The sequence below is a fragment of the Cherax quadricarinatus genome, chromosome 14 (genome assembly GCF_038502225.1).
Source record: "Cherax quadricarinatus isolate ZL_2023a chromosome 14, ASM3850222v1, whole genome shotgun sequence".
Classification (NCBI taxonomy): domain Eukaryota; kingdom Metazoa; phylum Arthropoda; class Malacostraca; order Decapoda; family Parastacidae; genus Cherax; species Cherax quadricarinatus.
Window position 1 is genome coordinate 4,874,343 of NC_091305.1, and position 18,824 is coordinate 4,893,166.

The 18,824-nt window shown below is 42.0% G+C and overlaps 1 protein-coding gene across 1 annotated transcript in view; it reads left to right on the forward strand.

Moving 5' to 3' along the window:
* Positions 1-14,333: 14,333 nt before the first annotated feature.
* LOC138852672 (uncharacterized) overlaps positions 14,334-18,824 on the forward strand; it is an 84,401-nt gene continuing 79,910 nt past the window's right edge. The window contains exon 1 of the mRNA XM_070084783.1: positions 14,334-14,480. The gene's annotated coding sequence lies outside the window, so the exon portion shown is untranslated. The remainder of the gene's footprint in view (positions 14,481-18,824) is intronic.

Consider the following 18,824-nt stretch of genomic DNA (forward strand, 5'->3'; position numbering starts at 1 on the left):
TTCATTGACGGAGCAATGATCTGAGATAATCTAACGGGCTCTGGAGCCAGACCTGCTCCCCCCAACAACTACAAACAATCGCACTGGGATGGTCCAATAGTGGAAAATATTGCCTCAACAATGCTTCAGAGTGTGTCAGGGAAGGATAGAGCCCGCCTCCTGGCAGTGAGAGCCCCTCATGCTGGGGACTTTCTGTTGGCTGTTCCCAACTCCAGCCTTGGCACACGTCTCGACCCACAGACCATCCGCATCGGTGTTGCCCTTCGACTTGCCGCCCCTATTCTTGCCGAACACAGGTGTATTTGTGGCAGTGAAGCAGCAGACCGATTCGGGTACCATGGTCTTGTGTGCCGTAAATCCGAGGGAAAGATTGCAAGACATGAGGAGGTTAATAACATTATCAAGAGGAGCCTCACAACAACTGGATGCCCAGCAGTAAGGGAGCCACCCCAACTATGCAGATCTGATGGCAGCCAGAAGCATCCAGATGGTATCACCCTTCAAGCCTGGACAGATGGGAAGCAGGTGGTGTGGGACTATACATGTGCATCTACCTTGGCTGATACCTATCTCCAATACACCAGGGAGGAAGGAGGGGCAGCTGCCAGCTTCAGGGAGTCCCAAAAGTCTAGAAAATATGGAGAACTTGCCCATCATTATATGTTTGTTCCCATAGGCTCAGAGACCCTTGGCTCATGGGGAAAGAGTGCATCTAAATTCCTTAAGGAGCTGGGAAAAAGACTCATCAGGGTAACTAGGGATCCCAGGGCAGCTAGTTTTCTGTTCCAGCGGCTCAGTGCGGCTGTTCAAAGGGGTAATGCCTGCTGTATTTTGGGCACACGCCCCAGCTCTGAGGAGCTGGATGAGATTTTCGCCTTATAATCGGTGATACACACGTAACAACATGTATATATATATATATATATATATATATATATATATATATATATATATATATATATATATATATATATATATATATATATATATATATATATATATATGCCACCTTTATATCAACAATGTATCTCTTAAATCTTCTGTGCCATATTATGTAATAAAATATTCCTATTGGTAAAAAAAAATAGTTTAAAAGATGGGGTGGTAGGGGAAGTGGAATATTCAAATGGCTTCAGGAAGAAATCCAAATATTCTTCCTTGAAGCCTTTTTATCCACTTCTCCGAGGCTATGGGTCCCACAATATATATATATATATATATATATATATATATATATATATATATATATATATATATATATATATATATATATATATATATAGGTAGTAGGTTGGTAGACAGCAACCACCCAGGGAAGTACTACCGTCCTGCCAGATGACTGTGAAACAAAAACCTGTAACTGTTTTGCATGATGGTAGGATTGCTGGTTTCTTTTTCTGTCTCATAAACACGCTAGATAACAGGGATATCTTGCTACTCCTACTTACACTTTGGTCACACTTCACAGACACGCACATGCATATATATATACATCTAGGTTTTTCTCCTTTTTCTAAATAGCTCTTGTTCTTCTTTATTTCTTCTATTGTCCATGGGGAAGTGGAAAAGAATCTTTCCTCCGTAAGCCATGCGTGTCGTATGAGGCGACTAAAATGCCGGGAGCAATGGGCTAGTAACCCCTTCTCCTGTAGACATTTACTAAAAAAGAGAAGAAGAAAAACTTTATAAAACTGGGATGCTTAAATGTGCGTGGATGTAGTGCAGATGACAAGAAACAGATGATTGCTGATGTTATGAATGAAAAGAAGTTGGATGTCCTGGCCCTAAGCGAAACAAAGCTGAAGGGGGTAGGAGAGTTTCAGTGGGGGGAAATAAATGGGATTAAATCTGGAGTATCTGAGAGAGTTAGAGCAAAGGAAGGGGTAGCAGTATGTTAAATGATCAGTTATGGAAGGAGAAAAGAGAATATGAATGTGTAAATTCAAGAATTATGTGGATTAAAGTAAAGGTTGGATGCGAGAAGTGGGTCATAATAAGCGTGTATGCACCTGGAGAAGAGAGGAATGCAGAGGAGAGAGAGAGATTTTGGGAGATGTTAAGTGAATGTATAGGAGCCTTTGAACCAAGTGAGAGAGTAATTGTGGTAGGGGACCTGAATGCTAAAGTAGGAGAAACTTTTAGAGAGGGTGTGGTAGGTAAGTTTGGGGTGCCAGGTGTAAATGATAATGGGAGCCCTTTGATTGAACTTTGTATAGAAAGGGGTTTAGTTATAGGTAATACATATTTTAAGAAAAAGAGGATAAATAAGTATACAAGATATGATGTAGGGCGAAATGACAGTAGTTTGTTGGATTATGTATTGGTAGATAAAAGACTGTTGAGTAGACTTCAGGATGTACATGTTTATAGAGGGGCCACAGATATATCAGATCACTTTCTAGTTGTAGCTACACTGAGAGTAAAAGGTAGATTGGATACAAGGAGAATAGAAGCATCAGGGAAGAGAGAGGTGAAGGTTTATAAACTAAAAGAGGAGGCAGTTAGGGTAAGATATAAACAGCTATTGGAGGATAGATGGGCTAATGAGAGCATAGGCAATGGGGTCGAAGAGGTATGGGGTAGGTTTAAAAATGTAGTGTTAGAGTGTTCAGCAGAAGTTTGTGGTTACAGGAAAGTGGGTGCAGGAGGGAAGAGGAGCGATTGGTGGAATGATGATGTAAAGAGAGTAGTAAGGGAGAAAAAGTTAGCGTATGAGAAGTTTTTACAAAGTAGAAGTGATGCAAGGAGGGAAGAGTATATGGAGAAAAAGAGAGAGGTTAAGAGAGTGGTGAAGCAATGTAAAAAGAGAGCAAATGAGAGAGTGGGTGAGATGTTATCAACAAATTTTGTTGAAAATAAGAAAAAGTTTTGGAGTGAGATTAACAAGTTAAGAAAGCCTAGAGAACAAATGGATTTGTCAGTTAAAAATAGGAGAGGAGAGTTATTAAATGGAGAGTTAGAGGTATTGGGAAGATGGAGGGAATATTTTGAGGAATTGTTAAATGTTGATGAAGATAGGGAAGCTGTGATTTCGTGTATAGGGCAAGGAGGAATAACATTTTGTAGGAGTGAGGAAGAGCCAGTTGTGAGTGTGGGGGAAGTTCGTGAGGCAGTAGGTAAAATGAAAGGGGGTAAGGCAGCCGGGATTGATGGGATAAAGATAGAAATGTTAAAAGCAGGTGGGGATATAGTTTTGGAGTGGTTGGTGCAATTATTTAATAAATGTATGGAAGAGGGTAAGGTACCTAGGGATTGGCAGAGAGCATGCATAGTTCCTTTGTATAAAGGCAAAGGGGATAAAAGAGAGTGCAAAAATTATAGGGGGATAAGTCTGTTGAGTATACCTGGTAAAGTGTATGGTAGAGTTATAATTGAAAGAATTAAGAGTAAGACGGAGAATAGGATAGCAGATGAACAAGGAGGCTTTAGGAAAGGTAGGGGGTGTGTGGACCAGGTGTTTACAGTGAAACATATAAGTGAACAGTATTTAGATAAGGCTAAAGAGGTCTTTGTGGCATTTATGGATTTGGAAAAGGCGTATGACAGGGTGGATAGGGGGGCAATGTGGCAGATGTTGCAAGTGTATGGTGTAGGAGGTAGGTTACTGAAAGCAGTGAAGAGTTTTTACGAGGATAGTGAGGCTCAAGTTAGAGTATGTAGGAAAGAGGGAAATTTTTTCCCAGTAAAAGTAGGACTTAGACAAGGATGTGTGATGTCACCGTGGTTGTTTAATATATTTATAGATGGGGTTGTAAGAGAAGTAAATGCGAGGGTCTTGGCAAGAGGCGTGGAGTTAAAAGATAAAGAATCACACACAAAGTGGGAGTTGTCACAGCTGCTCTTTGCTGATGACACTGTGCTCTTGGGAGATTCTGAAGAGAAGTTGCAGAGATTGGTGGATGAATTTGGTAGGGTGTGCAAAAGAAGAAAATTAAAGGTGAATATAGGAAAGAGTAAGGTTATGAGGATAACAAAAAGATTAGGTGATGAAAGATTGGATATCAGATTGGAGGGAGAGAGTATGGAGGAGGTGAACGTATTCAGATATTTGGGAGTGGACGTGTCAGCGGATGGGTCTATGAAAGATGAAGTGAATCATAGAATTGATGAGGGAAAAAGAGTGAGTGGTGCACTTAGGAGTCTGTGGAGACAAAGAACTTTGTCCTTGGAGGCAAAGAGGGGAATGTATGAGAGTATAGTTTTACCAACGCTCTTATATGGGTGTGAAGCGTGGGTGATGAATGTTGCAGCGAGGAGAAGGCTGGAGGCAGTGGAGATGTCATGTCTGAGGGCAATGTGTGGTGTGAATATAATGCAGAGAATTCGTAGTTTGGAAGTTAGGAGGAGGTGCGGGATTACCAAAACTGTTGTCCAGAGGGCTGAGGAAGGGTTGTTGAGGTGGTTCGGACATGTAGAGAGAATGGAGCGAAACAGAATGACTTCAAGAGTGTATCAGTCTGTAGTGGAAGGAAGGCGGGGTAGGGGTCGGCCTAGGAAAGGTTGGAGGGAGGGGGTAAAGGAGGTTTTGTGTGCGAGGGGCTTGGACTTCCAGCAGGCATGCGTGAGCGTGTTTGATAGGAGTGAATGGAGACAAATGGTTTTTAATACTTGACGTGCTGTTGGAGTGTGAGCAAAGTAACATTTATGAAGGGATTCAGGGAAACCGGCAGGCCGGACTTGAGTCCTGGAGATGGGAAGTACAGTGCCTGCACTCTGAAGGAGGGGTGTTAATGTTGCAGTTTAAAAACTGTAGTGTAAAGCACCCTTCTGGCAAGACAGTGATGGAGTGAATGATGGTGAAAGTTTTTCTTTTTCGGGCCACCCTGCCTTGGTGGGAATCGGCCAGTGTGATAATAAAAATAAAATATATATATATGTTATTACCACCGTTCTTATGAATAATAAAACCAAAATTCGTATTAGTGATTGCATTCCACAGCTTAGTAACAATTACCATCTGCCAAAAATTCTTAATACAGAGCCGCAAACTAACTTTCGTTTAGTAGAGTTGAGCGTCAGTGAACAATATCTTGCAAGCTGCCACCAAAAGACTCATCCACCGTGAAATACTTCAATTATCCGTGCACGCCTTTGTCGTTGTTTCCATTATCACTCTTTTCTCACACTGTATCTTTGCCACTGACCTTGACTTTGTTATACACAACGAGTTATATATATTTCACGCACATTCCTGGGTTTACAAGTAGTGTTTACTGTGGCGGCTTGAGTTTACTGCGGCGGCTACACTGCCTCATGGGTCGTGGTGTTTTCCTCATCAGGAAACTATACAGTTCTTAATCAGATGATGATGGTTACACATCCGCTGGCCTACCCCAACTAGGTTTTCAACCCCTATAAAACACAATGGATCACTACATAGTAGATTCCTAAGGTGGGTCCAAATACTGGAGTGATTAAAATGCAAGTGTTCTGTGCAACGAACTGCTGTTGTGACGAATATATATAAAACTAACTTTTTTTTATACAGGTGAACTTACTAAGAGCAGTTATCTTACCTGAATGCTAAAGCCCGATTTCTTCCAAAGAATACTTCCCCCACCCCCTCCCTAAAATTCCACCAACAACAAATGATTAAAAATTGGGTAAACATGGTCACCAGGCGTTTGGAAACATGCCCACCCCAGGATCGAACCCTGGCACATAAAATACAAGCCGAAATGCTACGACTGAGTTATGACCTCTCTGACAATGCTTAGCTGTAGTGTATCTTGCTTTCATTATCAGGTAACCTTCGTCTTGTCATCAGCTACGTGGCCTCATAGCTGTCTACAGCTGTCACTAGTCCTGTCTGAATAGCTGTGTTGCACGTAGCTGCACAGCTTTAGAACTACAAACAGCTGAGTACTCTGATGACTAGTAAAATAAGGCTTAATATATCGTAAATAAAAGTATTCCTTTTGATCCCTAGGGAAGATACCAAGTGATAAACAGTTGTCTGAGTTAACTTCTAGGCGCTCTCTCCATTCACGTTCTCCCTCATTTCTTCAGTATGTGACCCATTCGAATTTAGCGTTTTATAATAATAATAATTTTTCTTGAAAGAGAACCCCTTGACATGTTCCTCGGGCGTCAAGAAGGTTTTGATTATTTAACTGAGTGGGAAGAACAATTAGACTAGGCAAAGCGATTTGCGTTTACCTTGGCGATGGCAGTGTAGGTAGGAGGGTAGGTGGGTAAGTGGGCAGGTGGGCTTGCAGGTGGGCTTGCAGGTGGGCAGGAACATATACACTTAACCCAATGTCAACAAAATGAGTCTTTAAATACATTCCTATTTTTTCTTGATGCTGAAGCCATGTCTGCCCATTAGGTTACATAAACCCTTCATATCTCCCCATTCTTTCTTGCTTCCTCCACCATTCCCTCCTGTCTCTTCCATCATCATATAATTACACCTAAACTATTCCTCACTTCTTTCATCTGCACCGCCCTCCTTCAACACCCTCCAGGCCAGAAGGCCTGGTTCGGGAGCGTGTCTCGGGAGCGGTGACCTCCCCTCCTCCAAGAAACCGTCTTCAGTTAGCTCCCGTTATTTTTCTCCTTATTCTAGTTTCGCTTCCGCCTTGATATCAGCATTCTCCCTTACCCCTCACCCTCCCTCCCTTCCCCCTCTCCACCCCCCGCCTGGGATGCCAGCCTTCAGGTATATAAGCTAAACATTCTGGCTCCTAAAGTTAGGGTGTTACCTCCATCCTTCCCCTCCCCAAGTACTACCTCCAGTATATTCCTCCAACATCTCCACAAAGTTCCTCCAACACCTCCACTAAGTTTGGTAAAAATTTAGTGCATGGGCTTCACCGAAAATTTATAATTGAAAGTGTCCAATATTTATTGGTTTGTGTATGGGGGTAGTTTTAATTTGTGTAAATTAAAAAAAAATATTTTTAAGGTACCTCCGAAAGGGATCTTTTAGTGGTTACTAGAATTTTTTCTACCTCCAACTTTTCGATTTTATTTCCCTCATAACCCGTTAGTTGTGCCTCATGAGTGGCTCGTTTACTTGCTCATCCTGTGAGTGGTAGCGCAAATTTTAATCGCTTACATACACAACGATACATACGTACGCAAGTGTAGAAATATACATGCATAAATATGCACATTCATGCATCCGCATATATATACCTACACATTCATATGTAAAAGTGTATATAAGAACGTTACATATACAGACGTACTTAAACATATATACATAAGTATATATCTGAATATGTATACATACAAAATTTACATATGTAAATACACACATATGTGGATTCATACGAGCAAACTTACATACACATACATGCAATAATACAATTGCAAACAGGCGATATTAACAATGCAAGACAAGCCATGGTGGATGCAAATCTTCAGTTCAGGATCTTTCACACATTTCCGTGCGTCATCGGGAGTTATGCAATGTTGCAATAAAGCAACAGGTGGATTGAGGGGAAGTTTTCTCAAAGTAAGGAAACGTGGTTTCTGAGAGGAACTTTCTGGCATCACCAAGTTACTTTCTTTACTCTGAGAAAACATACACTCACTCCACCAGTTGATTTCTTGCAACATTGCATAGCTCCTGATAACGCACAGAGACGTGTGAAGATTTTGATCTGAAGATTTCTATCCCCCATGGCTTGTCTTGCATACAAATAATTTTATCTTTGCTACATTAGAATTTTATGATCACTGTTACGGACGTGAGATATTAACATACCATAAAGGGCGCATCTCCAATCTTAGCACTACCTTCTTGTTCACCTCTGCCCAGTCAATATTCATTGCTTGGTGGTGAAGCAGGCTCAGACTGAATTTGTCTTGTGGCCTGTGAATTTCTGCATTCACAGAGGTTACAGAGTATAATGGTGAAGACGTATGTTAACAAGTATTGTGTACCAACACTCAGATTCACTACAGCAGCAGCTTGGCTTCTGCCCAACACATTGCTGGATATCCACGCCTTGTATTGCTAAAGTATTGCTAAGCCTGATGTCAATAATTGTTTATTGATGTTGACTCTTGGTTGCTGCTGTTGCTTCTTTGTGTCTGTTTTCTACTGTTGTGATAGATGTATTTTGACATGTGCCTTTTCGGGTAAGATTTGCCAGGAAACAGGACGATTGTTTACAGACGCAGTTGGGACTTCATGTATCTAGTAATATTACAATTATTACAATCATAACTAAGCGTTAAACCCACTAGATCTAGTCATATAGATGCATATGGCTTAATCCTTGGAATATTCACTATACAATAAAAAATTTTTAATGTAGAACTTCAAATACTCCTTGAGTGATGCTGATTTAAATCCTACAAAAAAAAAATGCTACTCTGAATAACATCTATGATATGCTCAAGGGCAAATCTGGTCAAGAATTGTGTATCACTTATTACACTCTTAACCCAGGCTGTTACCAGGAATGACACCTGTCATTCTAGGTAACCATAACATAACTACATTCCACTATTCCTTTTGCGTGCACTGAAGTAGAGGAGGCTGGGGTTATGGAATACAGGGATACATTTCTCGGATCGCGCAGCGACTGATTTACATCTAGTGTGAGCATATTATGACTCGAGAATAAACATAAAAAGTCCTGTTTTAAACTATTGCAGTCAACTTAACCAAATCATCTTTTTGGTGTTATTGGAGCTGTTTGCTGCACTGGCCCGGCGAATCACCTGACTGGGAACTAACAGCTGATTGGGTGACTGTCCCTTTAACCACATAATTTTACAAAGTACATTCAACCCCCCTCCCCATAAAAATTTGTTGCCAATATTTCCCTAAAATTAGTTTACACAAAAAGCTATTTCTTGCCGCGCTGTGATAAAAATCAGGGACAAAGGGATTAATGTACAATTGCTATGGATCACATCACACACTGGATTACTCCTTCATGATAAAGTTGATATGTTAGCCAAGAAGAGTACCCAGAAGGAGAATGTAAAATATAACTTTGGTATAGCTGTGTCTAGCATTAGGAATAATATTAGGAGAGAAGTAAATAATGAAAATGATTGTTATAGGAATGCAGTTAGAAGCCTGAGTAGATCTATAACCCACTATGATAACATGAACGTAGATAAGTATGTTTATGGAGAAACTTGCAATGTGAACACTGACTGATGTTGTAGTGGCCAGGCTTAGGCTTGGTTACAAGTACTTCTGGCAGTTTGGGAGACACACAGATGATGATCAAACTCAATGTAAATTATGTGATCAGGCATACGGTCAGTGTCTTGAACACTATGTGCTTAATTGTCCACTTATTGAGGAATACAGAGATAGACAGTATAATAACCTATGTGGCATGTCAAGATATCTTATTAATGAAAATAAGATACCAGATATACTAAGCAAATTTCCTAAATTTGCTTCTAACAGATAAGTGAACTATAAATATGTGGATATAAACCCATATGTACACCTGTTAACCTTTCTGGGGCCTAGTTCCTAGGCCTTTTGTGTATCCATATGCTCTTGCGCTACCGTCCACAGGATGGATATGGGGTGTAAAATAAACTAGCCACTTCCTGGAGTACCTGGAGTTTACCTGGAGAGAGTTCCGGGGATCATCGCCCCCGCGGCCCGGTCTGTGACCAGGCCTCCTGGTGGATCAGAGCCTGATCAACCAGGCTGTTACTGCTGGCTGCACGCAAACAAACGTACGAGCCACAGCCCGGCTGGTCAGGTACCGACTTTAGGTGCTTGTCCAGTGCCAGCTTGAAGACTGCCAGGGGTCTGTTGGTAATCCCACTTATGTATGCTGGGAGGCAATTGAACAGTCTCGGGCCCCTGACACTTATTGTATGGTCTCAACGTGCTAGTGACACCCCTGCTTTTAATTGGGGGGATGTTGCATAGTCTGCCAAGTCTTTTGCTTTCGTAGTGAGTGATTTTCGTGTGCAAGTTCGGTACTAGTCCCTCTAGGATTTTCCAGGTGTATATAATCATGTATCTCTCCCGCCTGCGTTCCAGGGAATACAGGTTCAGGAACCTCAAGCGCTCCCAGTAATTGAGGTGTTTTATCTCCGTTATGCGCGCCGTGAAGGTTCTCTCTACATTTTCTAGGTCAGCAATTTCACCTGCCTTGAAAGGTGCTGTTAGTGTGCAGCAATATTCCAGTCTAGATAGAACAAGTGATCTGAAGAGTGTCATCATGGGCTTGGCATCCCTAATTTTGAAGGTTCTCATTATCCATCCTGTCATTTTTCTAGCAGATGCTATTGATACAGTGTTATGGTCCTTGAAGGTGAGATCCTCCGACATGATCACTCCCAGGTCTTTGACGTTGGTGTTTCGCTCTATTTTGTGGCCAGAATTTGTTTTGTACTCTGATGAAGATTTAATTTCCTCGTGTTTACCATATCTGAGTAATTGAAATTTCTCATCGTTGAACTTCATGTTGTTTTCTGCAGCCCACTGAAAGATTTGGTTGATGTCCGCCTGGAGCCTTGCAGTGTCTGCAGTGGAAGACACTGTCATGCAGATTCGGGTGTCATCTGCAAAGGAAGACACGGTGCTGTGGCTGACATTCTTGTCTATGTCAGATATGAGGATGAGGAACAAGATGGGAGCGAGTATTGTGCCTTGTGGAACAGAGCTTTTCACCGTAGCTGCCTCGGACTTTACTCTGTTGACTACTACTCTGTGTTCTGTTAGTGAGGAAATTATAGATCCATCGACCAACTTTTCCTGTTATTCCTTTAGCACGCATTTTGTGCGCTATTACGCCATGGTCACACTTGTCGAAGGCTTTTGCAAAGTCTGTATATATTACATCTGCATTCTTTTTGTCTTCTAATGCATTTAGGACCTTGTCGTAGTGATCCAATAGTTGAGACAGACAGGAGCGACCTGTTCTAAACCCATGTTGCCCTGGGTTGTGTAATTGATGGGTTTCTAGATGGGTGGTGACCTTGCTTCTTAGGACCCTTTCAAAGATTTTTATGATATGGGCTGTTAGTGCTATCGGTCTGTAGCTCTTTGCTATTGCTTTACTGCCCCCTTTGTGGAGTGGGGCTATGTCTGTTGTTTTTAGTAATTGTGGGACGACCCCAGTGTCCATGCTCCCTCTCCATAGGATGGTAAAAGCTCGTGATAGGGGCTTCTTGCAGTTCTTGATGAACACGGAATTCCATGAGTCTGGCCCTGGGGCAGAGTGCATGGGCATGTCATTTATCGCCTGTTCGAAGTCATTTGGCGTCAGGATAACATCAGATAGGCTTGTGTTAACCAAATTCTGTGGCTCTCTCATAAAAAATTAATTTTGATCTTCGACTCTCAGTCTGGTTAGCGGCTTGCTAAAAACCGAGTCATACTGGGACCCATCTTGTTTAAGTAGGGGCCCAATACTGGACGCTGTTCTCGATTTTAATTTGGCATAGGAGAAGAAATACTTTGGGTTTCTTTCGATTTCATTTATGGCTTTTAGTTCTTCCCGCGATTCCTGACTCCTATAAGATTCCTTTAGCTTAAGTTCGATGCTTGCTATTTCTCTGACCAGTGACTCCCTACACATTTCAGATATATTGACTTCTTTTAGCCGCTCTGTTGTTCTTTTCCGTCGCCTGTAAAGGGAGCGCCTGTCTCTTTTTATTTTACATCTACTGTGTTAACCAAATTCTGTGGCTCCCTCATAAAAAATTCATTTTGATCTTCGACTCTCAGTCTGGTTAGCGGTTTGCTAAAAACTGAGTCATATTGGGACTTGAGTAGCTCACTCATTTCCTTGCTGTCATCTGTGTAGGACCCATCTTGTTTAAGTAGGGGCCCAATACTGGACGTTGTTCTCGACTTTGATTTGGCATAGGAAAAGAAATACTTTGGGTTTCTTTCGATTTCATTTATGGCTTTTAGTTCTTCCCGCGATTCCTGACTCCTATAAGGTTTCTTTAGCTTAAGTTCGATGCTTGCTATTTCTCTGACCAGTGACTCCCTACGCATTTCAGATATATTGACTTCTTTTAGCCGCTCTGTTATTCTTTTCCGTCGCCTGTAAAGGGAGCGCCTGTCTCTTTCTATTTTACATTTACTCCTCCTTTTTCTTAGAGGAATAAGCCTTGTTCATACATCGAGTGCCACCGAGTTAATCTGTTCTAGGCATAAGTTGGGGTCTGTGTTGCTTAGTCTATCTTCCCAGCTTATATCGGTTAGGACTTGGTTTACTTGGTCCCACTTTATGTTTTTGTTATTGAAGTTGAATTTGGTGAATGCTCCCTCGTGACTAGTCTCATTATGTCGGTCTGGGGCTCCGCGCATACATGTCTGAACCTCAATTATGTTGTGATCTGAGTATATTGTTTTTGATATGGTGACATTTCGTATTAGATCATCATTGTTAGTGAAGATGAGGTCTAGTGTATTCCCCAGTCTAGTAGGCTCTATTATTTGCTGGTTTAAATTGAATTTTGTGCAGAGATTTAAAAGCTCGTGTGTGTGTGAGTTCGGTGGCAAAATTTAAATAAAATCTGTGAATAGATTGCTTACATTGTAAACATGAAGGATTAGTTTAGTGAAGCCCCTAAACTAAATATTAGCCTTAAGTTCCTCCAACACCTGCCACCAAGTTCAACCCCTGCCACTAAGTTCCTCCAACCCTTGCCACTATGTTCCTCCAACCTTTGCCACTAAGTTTCTCTAACACCCTGCGCGTTGGCAGTGGCTGGTTGTGGGGCATCTTTGACACAGTTATACCGCTGTCAGCAGTTAATGTGGCTGATGTTTACTCAGCCTGAATATCCCACTTGTTTTTTTAAGAAGTATGTGGTTTGTATGTGAGTATTTCATTATATTTATGCTCCCCGCGGTGGAGGTTCTTTTGATACCTGTAGGGTGTTCCGGGGGTCAACGCCCCCTCGGCCCGGTCCATGACCAGGCCTCACGGTGCATCAGAATCTGATCAACCAGGCTGTTACTGCTGGACTCACACAAACCAACGTACGAACCATAACCCGGCTGATCAGGTACTGGCTTTTGGTGCCTGTCCAGTTCCGTCTTGAAGACAGCCAGGCGTCTATAGGTAACCTTTCACCCCCTTATGTATGTTGGGAGGCAGTTAAACAATCTTGGGCTCGTGACATTTACTGTGTTGTGTGTTGTCTCTTAGCATACTCCTAGCGCCCCTGCTTTTCATTGGGGGTGATGTTGCACCACCTGCCGAGTCTTTTCCTTTCGTAGGGAATGATTTCCGTGTGCAGATTTGGGACCAGTCCCTCTAGGATTTTCCAAATGTATATTATCATGTATCTTTTTTCGCCTGCATTCCAAGAAGTACAGGTCAAGGGACTTCAGCCATTCCCAGTAATTTAGGTACTTTATTGTACTTATTGGTGCAGTGAAAGTTCTCCAGTCTAGAGAGAACAAGCGATTTGAAGAGAATCGTCATGGTTTGGCATCCGTAGTTTTTAAAGTTCTCATTATTCATCCTATCATTTTCCTAGCAGGTGTGGTAGAGATATTGTTATGATCGTTGAAAGTGAGATTCCCTGACATTATCACTCCCAGGCCCCTCACATTAGTTTCTCGCTCTGTTATGTGGCTGGAATTTGTTTTATACTCCGATTCAATTTTTATTTCCTAGAGTTTTCCATAGCGGAGTAATTGAAATTTGTCTTCATTGAACTTCAAATTGTTTCCCGAAGACCTTTAAAGACTTGGTTAATGTCCGATTGGAGATTTACAGTGTCCTCAATGAATGAGACGGTTATGCAAATTCTGGTATCGTTATCAAAGGAGGACACAGTGCTGTGGCTTACATCACTGTCTACGTCAGATATGAGGAGGAAAAGACTGGGAGTGAGTACTGTACCTTGTGGAACAGTTTTTTTTTACTGTAGCTGCCACTTTATTCTGTTTTTTTTATAGCTCTCTGTGTTCTATTTATTAGGAAGTTAGTAGATCCATCTACCCACGTTTCCTGTTATTCCTTTATCACGCATTTTATGTATTATTACAACATAATCGCACTTGTCAAAGGCCCCGGAAAGGGGGCTCTTAATCCAAGGATTTGGGCCTGTCCTCCCTTCCTTGGATCGAACTTGAATGGCTTCTATTCCCCCAGGTGCTATATGATTCCTATGGGTTTAGCATTCCCCATAAATGTAATTATATTCATGGGGAAACTCAAAACCTGTATCGGTTATACAGAACCTTTTGTTTGATTTGAAGAAGGGAAGGGTGGTTTCAATTCCTTAGATCAAGATCTCTTCACCAGTATCAAGGGACTCCCATTCTGAAGTATGGTTCCTGGGGTCAATGCCTCCTTGGCCCGGCCTCAGATCAGGTCACCAGGCCTCCCTGTGGATCGAGGCCTGATCAGGCTGTTGCTGCTGGCGGGACCCAGTGCAGCATATGAACCACAGCCCAGCTGGTTTAAGGAACTGGCCCAGCTTCCTCTTGAAGACAGTTAGACGTTTACGGATAATTCACATATGCACGTTGGGAGGGCGTTGAAGAAGACAGGGACCTCTGACAGACAGTGAGTTTTCTTACTTAATGTACTCGCTGCTCCTCTGCTTCTTATTGGAAGTACTTTACACTGTTTGCTAAATCTCTTGTTTTCACATGGAGTGATTTCAGTGTGCAGGTTTAGGACCAGTCCCTCCAGAATTTTCCAGGTGTAAATTCTGATGTACCTTTATTGCCTACATTCCAAGGGAAAACAGTTGAAGGGATTTCAGGCATTCCCAGTATCTCAGATGTTTGAGTGTTATGGGCAGTTTAAGTTCTGTATGTTTTCTGGCTCAGTGATCTCGCCTGCCTTGAAAGGAATTGTTAGTATACAGTGGACCCCCGGTTAACGATTTTAATCCGTGCAAGAGGGATAATTGTTATGCGAAATAATCGTTATGCGAATGAATTTTCCCCATAAGAAATAATGGAAATAAAATTAATCCGTGCAAGACGCCCAAAAGTATGAAAAAAATTTTTTTTTACCACATGAAATGTTAATTTTAATACACACAAACTGAAAAAGGCATGCACAATTACATGACACTTACTTTTATTGAAGATCTGGTGATGATTGATGGGATGGGAGGAGGGAAGAGCATTATCTTCTTACTGTTTAGAAGGGGAATCCCCTTCCATTACGACTTGAGGTAGCAAGTCCTTTTCCGGGGTTACTTCCCTTCTTCTTTTAATGCCACTAGGACCAGCTTGAGAGTCACTGGACCTCTGTCGCACAACAAATCTGTCCATAGAGCTCTGTACCTCCCGTTCCTTTACGATTTGTCTAAAATGGGCCACAACATTGTCATTGAAATAGTCACCAGCACGGCTTGCAACAGCTGTGTCAGGGTGATTTTCATCTATAAAGGTTTGCAGTTCAACCCACTGTGCACACATTTCCTTAATCTTTGAAGTAGGCACAATGGATTCCACAACTGGCATAGGCTTCTCAGGGTTAGCCCCAAACCCTTCAAAATCTTTCTTAATTTCCATACTAATTCTCACCCTTTTTACCACAGGGTTGGCACTAGAAGCTTTCTTGGGGCCCATGGTCACTTATTTTCCAGAAACAGCACCGAAAACACTGTAATAATACGAAATATTCCGAGTGTATGCTTGGATGTTACCGCGGAGGCTGGCTGGTAAACAATGGGACGGCCGGCACATGTGAGGCTGGCTGAGGGCACATTGGACGCGTCTCGGACGAAAATCGGTAAGCGGGTTTTTAATCGGTATGCGCGGCAAAAATTTTGCGATAAAAGTAATCGGTATGCGGAAAAATCGCTATGTGATGCCATCGTTATGCGGGGGTCCACTGTACAGTAGTATTCCAACCCGAAGAGAACAAGTTGACTTGAAGAGAATCATCATTGACTCAGCATACCTTGTCTTAAAAGTTGTAATTATCCAACTTATCATTTTTCATTGCTGTATCAATAGCAAAATTGTTGTGATCCTTGAATGTAAGATCTGACATCATCACTCTCAAGTCTTGCACATGACATGTCCTCTCTGTTAAATGATTTGAGTTCGTCCTATACAGCGTTTCTGTCTTTATTTCCTCATTGAGCACTGTAGACATTCCAGGCACTAAACCAACATTTCCTCTCTTCATTAATCATGTCTCCAGGCTTCTATATTACACATGCCTTCTATTTTGAATTCATCCCACACAAAAAATCGAAGATTACCTACCCCTATTTATCAGATAATAAAATATAACTTGGAATGATTGTTTATGGTTTAGTGTGGTACAGCCAGTGTAGTAGACCCAGTGTAGTAGAACTAAAAGCAATGAAGGGAAGGAAAGAACTGTGGTCATGTCAGACATAATAGCTATCACTGAAACAAAGTTGACAAATGAACTGATGAAAGGAAAAAGATGAGTGATGCATTGAGGCATCTGTGGCAACAAAGAGGGAAATGTATGAGAGTATAGTGGTTCCATCACTATTATATGGATGTGAAGCATGAGATGTAAGCATTGCAGCGAGGAGGAGACTGTAGGCAGTAGAGATGTCATGTCTGAGTGCAATGTATGATGTAAATATTATGCAGTAAATTCTTAGTTTGGAGACCAGGAGGAAGTGCGGAGTTCCTAAAAGTATTATCCAGCAAGCTGAGGAAGGGTTATTGAGGTGGTTCATTATTTAGAGAGGATGAAGCAAAATAGGATAACTTGGAGGATGTATAAATTTGTAATGAAGGGAAGGCAGAGTAAGGGTTCTCTTAAGAAAGGTTGGAGGGAGGAGGTATATGAAGTTTTTGTGTGCAAGGGGCTTGGACATCCAGCAGGTATGTATGAGTATGTTAGATAAGAGTGAGTGGAGGCAAATGGTTTTTGGGACCTGATGAACTGGTGGAGCATAAGGGATTCAGGGAAACTGGTTAACGGGACTCAAGTCCTGGAGGTGGGAAGTACAGTGCCTGCGCCCTAAAGGAGGGGTGGAGATGTTTACTGTTTAGAGTCATTAAATAGTACTGAACTATTATATCTGTGTGCCTCAGACAAGACAGTGATAGTGTGAATGATGGTGAAAGTGCCTTTTTTATCAGGTAACTGCCTTAGTGGGATTATTATTATTATAATCAAGGGGGAAGCGCTAAACCCGGAGGATTATACAGCGCCTGGGGGGGGATGTGGAAGGCATTCAGGCTTAATTCGGGGAACTGGAGCACAGATCCAATTCCCTAAATCAAGAGCCCCTCACCAACATCAAGGAACCTTCCTTGAGGGGCCTTAGTGGGAGACAGCCAGCGTTAAATATAAATATTTTTTTAGTTGGTGGGTGTATATCACTGCAGCTATTATGAGTATTCCCAGTCATAACTGAGCAAACTTTGAAATTGTTTTCCTCTAGTCTGTTTATTTCTTTCAGCTCCTCAAAACCCCATTGATCTCTAATTATTAGTGCTGCTCTTCTTCCCCAATGTCTACTGGCTTTCCTTAACACTTTGTATCTTGCTGGAAATTCAGCATCTGATATCATTCATCAACTTTGTCTCAGTGATAGCTATTATGTCTGGCATGACCATAGTTGTTCTTTCCTTCAGTTCATTGCTTTTGTTAGATAAATCATCTGCATAATATACCACACTCTTATATTACTTTCCCTTATCATGCACTAGTTTGTCTACCCCTGCTTCAAGATGCTTATCAAACAGGAGTGGGGGAGGTTGGGCTGGGGTTGATGTGGGTCTTTGAACTTGAGGAGGGATCAAGGATTTGGTTGAGGGCAGGGAAGGGGATAGGGAAGGCTGTATGGAAAAGGCAAAGGGTGGGGGGGAGGGGGGGAGCAGGGTTGGTGTTTCTGATAGTGCTGGAGTGGTGGGGACTGGCCTAGAGGTGGTCCAGCTAGGAAAGGATTGAGGTGGCATGTGGAGGAATCCCCGAGTTAGGGCATTCCTATCTCCTGCTGGTCATCTCTGTTCTCGGTGGATTTTTACACACTTCCTTAGCTGTTCTCTCTCTTGTCATTGTCCTGTCTCATTCTAGGTAGACATGACTGTGGCATTGCCAGGTCTTTAGGCATGCTTTTGTCATAATATCCTGTCCCATGCTATATGGGACCAAGAGGTTAATTTGACCAGGAAGTGTTTGCCATGGGAAAATCTGAGCCTTTAAAATCTGCCATCTGCTTTTATCATTTCTTCTCCTGTATAACCCATTATTATTACAATCAAAGCCAAGTGCTAAACCCAGTAACCCATAACTGATATTATCTCCTGTTCCCCATCTCATACTACCTGGGCTATTATTATTATGAAAAAAAAGTGCTAAACCTACAGGGGTCATGCAGAGCAGACTACCTGGGCTACCTTCAGACTTCTGGAGTCCATGGATCAATGTCCTTCCTCTTCCTCCCATTGCCTCTCCTTTCAGATTTCTTTGTCTTTTTTAACCATTTACCTTGTTGTCTCCATTACATTAGCCACCCTATCTTCAAGGAGCATCATTGCCAGTGACCTTCCTTCATTGTTCTCTCCCAATCCCTGGACTCTCCTTCCTTCACCATTTCTGCCCCTGCTGACCTTTCACATTTCCTTCATGGTCTCCTCAGCTTTCTTACTTCCTCTTCTAGGTTGAATACTTTGTCTTCTGCTAAATCAGCCCTATTTACCTGTATTGCAACCTCTTCCCTAACTTTGCTACATACTGCCACTGATTCCTCTTGGAAGAAGTTGAAATGCCTTTCAAAAGCCTCCCTCTTTGTTCCTTCTAGTCTTTTTCCAGTTTTAGGGCTCTTTGAACACAGATAAGAAAAGTTAAGTGGCCTGATCACTTTGAGCAAGTCAGATTTTTTATCAGTGGAAAGTATATTATTTTTTTTTCCATGTCGGTCATCTCCCACCGAGGCAGGGTGACCCAAAA